Source organism: Nelumbo lutea, chromosome 3 (assembly GCF_056320005.1).
Source record: "Nelumbo lutea isolate HS-2025 chromosome 3, American lotus-T2T, whole genome shotgun sequence".
NCBI classification, from domain to species: Eukaryota; Viridiplantae; Streptophyta; class Magnoliopsida; order Proteales; family Nelumbonaceae; genus Nelumbo; species Nelumbo lutea.
In genome coordinates, this window is record NC_142686.1 from 39,248,300 (window position 1) to 39,254,299 (window position 6,000).

Genomic DNA, 6,000 nt, shown 5'->3' on the forward strand with positions numbered 1-6,000 from the left:
CAAAATACAGCCTTAATTTTTGTTAGCTTTTTATGTTTTGGAGAATATTAACTTATTTTAAGAAGTTCCCGATTGATGATTTTGGCTTTCTTGACAAAAAAGATTTAAAATTAATTACCTCTAGATGTTAGGAATGAGTAACCATATGATAATAAAATCCGATTGAATTTTCTATGGAATTTACATAAATAATAATTAAATAATTTAATTTACAATAATTATTAATAACCAATTTTACTCTATTTAAATTTAAAGTAAAGTGAGTGTAAATACTAAAGCTTAAATTAACCTTAGGGCCTATTCAAATTTTGGATTTTGAGAGGAAGGAAAGTTGGTCAATGGGAAACAGCCCCACTCAAGTTCTTTTTTCAGATTTATGTGGGGTTTATGGAAATTTATTTTCCCTAAATATCACTTACTTAACATCTCCAAGCCGGGTAACTTTTCCACCTTGAGGGGGTGGGGGTTGCCAATACTTGAATGAGACAACATTGTCCGTTTTAATAATGAATTTTTATGACTAAAATGGTCATTGTCTTATTTACCTAGGAAATAAAAGAACATAAATGCACTTACCCAGTTAAGTATTTTCCAAAACACTTACCCAAGTAATTAACTTCCCAAAAACTGAGTGAAGCCATAATGTAATTATTTTTCTATTTTACTTATCTTAGCTTAACCTATTTAGATTAATTGTAATTTTTATTCCCAAGTGATAAGTTAATATTGATATTTTTAATAATACACCTTATCATATATTAATTGTGACTTAATTAATATTAAGTTATTTAAATACTAACATTATTAATCATTGTGGTGGTGATCTCCTGATCACTGATAGGATGTACACAAATTGTACATCTTTCATCATCTTGAACAACTATAAGAACCAATGTTTAGAAAATTTGGTTGAACTAGAAAACCGGTGAACCAGTCTTGGTTTTAGAAAGCGATAAGTTTTTAATATTTTTTAGCACATAAATGCAAATTTTTGAAGGCTATACCTTTATGCTCAGATGTTCGATCCGGGTGATCTTTTTTTATTTTCATTTTTTGTAACTTTTTGAGATCTACATGTTCCCACGGCTCTCCCACTATTTTTGCCAGAAAATGCCTTTTTTGGCCTAAAATATTAATTTTTAATATAAAAATTGAAACTAAAGTAAAAATATGTTATAGAAAAAGATAATTATATATTTTGAATATATTATAATCTAATATGTAATTTATAATTATTGCATATATATATACACACACATATACATATATATATATATATATATATATATATATATATATATATATATATAATTACATCATTATAGTTAGATTAATTAAAGTGGTTGAATTTGAATTTCAAATCTATATTGTATGTAAAATAATGTTGTCCATGTCACCCATCCTCTCCTTACTCCTTTTTCCCTTTCCCTGCATTCTCCTTCCTCCTTTTCTCCTTTCCAACTCTTCCTAGGCCATGTCTGTAACCCTTCACATTAAATTTACACCCTCTCTAAATTTCTTCCTTCATCTCTCTCTCTCTCTCTCTCTCTCTCTCTCTCTCTCTCCAAACAAGTAACAAGACAACTCCCTCCCATTTCTCTCTCGTCCCTCTCTAATCCCATGTCACAAGTAGGGGTGAGCAAAAAGAACCGAAAAACCGAACCGGCTGAAACCGAACCAAAAAAATGGTTAACCAAACTAACTGGTTTGGTTTCGGTTAACCATTACAAAAATGGCGGATAACCGAACTGACTGGTATATACTAATAATATATATTATATATAATATATTATTTGATATATAATTTATATATTAATTTTTAAAATCAAATAAAGGATTCAATTTTAAGTTTTAACCTAATTGGCCTTTCCCCTTTCCCTCTCTCAGTTCTCTTCTCTCATCTCTCTTCTTCCCCAATGGACTAACGGTCTCCGCTCCCCGATCGAGTCATCGACGTCCGATGACCTTCGAGTTCCGAGCCTCTGATCGACACGCCAACTATCTCAATGTCTCTCACTCCGAATTCTCTCTCTCACATAGTCATTTTCTCTCATCTATCTTTTTCTTCTTCCCCAACGGGCTAGACTAGCCGATGTGTAGATCCATGGAGGGAAGAGGAAATACTTGCACTCTATTAAGTTTTTCCCCTTTAAAATGAAGAGCAAGAAGAAGAGAGGGAGATGACTCAAAATATGGAGCTCCCAGGACTCAAATCCACTTCTGAACTGGTAGATCCATGAAGGGAAGAGGAAATACTTGCACTCTTGAGAGCTAGATCTAGCATGGAAACTATGACTTCATTTTGAACATGTTTCCAGGTATGTAGCTTATTATTCCCATGATTCCTTCTTGTTTAAACTGTTATGATTCAGTGTATTTAATGTCTCCACTTCAAATTCTGCCACTGTTTTCAAAACTGAGATAATATTGAAGTCTTTTAGGGTTTTTTTTTTTTTTCTATTTTTCTTCTCTCTTCAGAGCTGAATGATGAAAATTTTAGGAAATGCTTGAAAAACCAAATAACGATCAAATTTTAGTCCTTGACAATTTCTATTAAAAGAAATGCTTAATGAAAAATTTAGGAAATGCTTCAAGGTTTTTTTCCCTTTTTCTTAATTTCAAATGCATAAAAACCAAAAAATTGAATTGCAATTAAACCGGTTGCATCAGTTCGAATAAGTAAAAAACCAAACAGATTGGTTCGGTTCAAAAAATGTGCTCTACCGAATTGTAAGCACCCCTAGTCACAAGCAAACCACTTCTGCTATGCTAAAACAATGAAATCAAAGCCTTTTATGTATCGTCATGGCCCCACCTTGTATTAGATGAAGTGTTGTCTTGGTGGGGCCACAACAATACATGCAAAAGTGAATTATGTCATAAACCCTCTTTTCTCTCCTGGACCCCATTAAATTTTTTCCTTCTTCATAACAAGTAACAACATGAAAGCCTATCACAAGCATCTCCCATTCATGCACGTTACTTAATTAACAGAAATAAAGTATGTGTTTGGCATCAATGTTGCATATACAACACTGTTTTCCTGGGGCAACCCCAACGCCTTCTGTTTGGTACTAGTGCTCCATATTTATTTTCAGCACTGCTACTCATTATCCAGTGCTTCTACTATGTATATATTATCTTACATCTAACAGTTTCATCCTATAGTCTCAATTGTTGAATAGACTATAAAAAAAGAAATTCAGAAAATCATGAGAAAATGACAAAAAAAATCTGAAAATTACATGGGGGAAAAACATAATATTTCATAAATTAATATCGAAAAATTCTAAACAAATAGAAAAATATAGAACAAAGTATGAAAATCAGAAAAAATTATGAAATTGCATGGAAAAACCAGAATATATCACAAAAAAAAGAAGAAATCACCAAAAAAATCTGATAAAAAGCCATAGAATAGAATGCTGAAAAAGAAGATAAGCATTTTATGATATGGTGCATTGTGACGCACCATGTCAATTCAAATATAATACATGTTGGATGCCACGTCACTGACACATCATGTTACCGTTGGCAACAATGAGCTCCAAAATGAGAAAACATCAAATTCAGCGTTTCCCTAGACCATGCATTCTCGATTTCCAAGGCATGGCTTGGGGCAACGTTTTTTAATGAAAAAACAGTTTCAAACATGAGACCGTTTTCTAGAGAATCGATTTTTCTGACATGGCACTAATGTGTCACTATTTTCTGGAGCAACGATGCCAAACATTGTCAAAATGGTTAAATAATAGAAAAGGATTAAACAATTCAAAAATGGTTGATTAAATAATAAGATAATTAAATACGTAGTAAAATTGTTAGATAAAAAATGAATAAATAATTAATCAATAGATAAAAGCAATATAATTAATAAAAATAATAAATAACTTAGCATAATAATAGGAATGAAAATGATTAAACCATTAAAAATTGATTATATGATTAAAAATGATTAATAACTAATGCAATAATTAAATAACAAATAAAATGGTTAAAAATAAAAATGACAAATCTATATTAAGACATTAAATAAAAGAATTTCAAACATTGAATTGGGATTAAGGATGTAGGTGTTGGTCTCATCGGAACAGTATCATCAAGGTCAAAAGGGTCACAATCAAATTGGATCTCAATGAGGATGCAATTAGTTTCATCATTGAGGTTTTTGTGGTATGGCTGTGTGAAATGATGAAAGTATAGTTTGTGTAGATCTTGTTGGTGATTAGGAGATCATTACCACTTGAATTAATAATAATATTAATTTCTATATGAAAGTTATAATTAATTGTACTTGTTTGTGGGGTGGGATAGCCCGCTGGGCTTGGGTTGTAAGTATCTGGTCCAATTATTTTTTAGGCTGAGCTCAGGTTTTTGTAAATAAGTCTGGCCTAAGCCCGAGCCGGTAATATTATATATAGTAAAATATATATTAATAATAGATAATTAATTTTGCTTTGGTCTCAAATTTAGTTTTACATCCTATTCAGACTGGGCTTTGGGCTTCTGTTTAAGGTCCGAGCTCAGGCTCGGTCCTAGATATTTTCTATGGAAGTGTGGATAAGTGGTAAAATTAACCTGGCCCATAAATAGGTGTACAATTAATATATAATAAGGTGCATTATTAAAAAATATTTGTACTTAATTAACTTTTAACTTGGGAAATTAAAATTATAATTACTTAATCAGAAAATTTTAAGTTAAAATTAATAAAATAGAAAAATAATTAGAAAAAAGTAATCATTAATAATTATTGTTAATTAAATTACTTAATTATTATTTATGTAAATATTTATAGAAAATTCAATAGGACTTTTACTATCATATGGTTATTCATTCCTAACATATAGATGTAATTAATTTTAATTTTTTGTCAAAAAAATCATAAAACATTATTTATAGGCTCCTCTTCAAAAATTTAATATTCTGAAAAGATAATGAACATTAGAGGGTTCCTTCTATTTTGAAAGACAATACTATATGATCCATCCCCTTTGATATGTTGGTGTATTGGCCAAGCTTTTCTGGACACACGTGGAACAATGCTACAGGGGCGTTCTTTTTATGGATTTTGAGTGAGGGGAAAGTTGGTTAATGGGATTTTGATTCCCTTTGACTGAAAAACCCATGTTCATTTTTCAGATTTATGTGGGGACCAGTGATACCCAGGAAAATATGCTTTCACCGGTCCTGTCTAGGGGAAATTAACTTTCCCATCTCCTAGGTTTTGCCAATGCTTGGGACAAAAATGCCCCTTTTAATAATGGAACTTTTATGTCTAGGATGGTCATTGCCTTATTTACATGGGGAATAAAAAGAACATGGGTATATCCACTTTCCCAAGTAAGTCTTTCCTACAAAACACTTACCCATGTAAGTGCATTTCCCGTATAATTGATTTACCGAAAAACCAACAGGGCATAAATAGAACGTGTTAATAATTCCTAAATGTGACATGTATTAGCTGATATAGTATACTAAGCCTTGTATAAAATGTCACAAAATGATGATAGAGACATGTTCTTCTCAACAATGGTCCCCCGACAACATCCACTCTCTATAAACCGATTTCCATGTTAGCAGTTTGACGGTCTGGGTTGAATGGTTTAATTGTGTGGGTATATGCATCATTAGAGACTGGATTTGCTCTTTATAGAGGGTGCCTCACATGCGCATCCTACCATGCACGGAGAACATCTCCTGTACTTTTAAGTTATTCTTCATGGAAGATGTTCCCAATGCACGGTGGATGTGCATGTGAGGCGCCCAAGTGTGAGGAGCAGATCCCATCTCGTATCATTAATCTAAAAGGGAAGAAAGAAGAAAAGAAACAGTAGCAATGGTGTCTCTCTCTCTGGTCTCAGTGATCTCATATCTTGGACTTCGTCTCAGAATAAATTAAAATATATCTATTATCTTTTTTCTATTATTATTATGCTTGTTTTGAATCACGTGTAGATTATAAAAGTTAAATCCAAGTATGTAGGTGCTATGCACGGC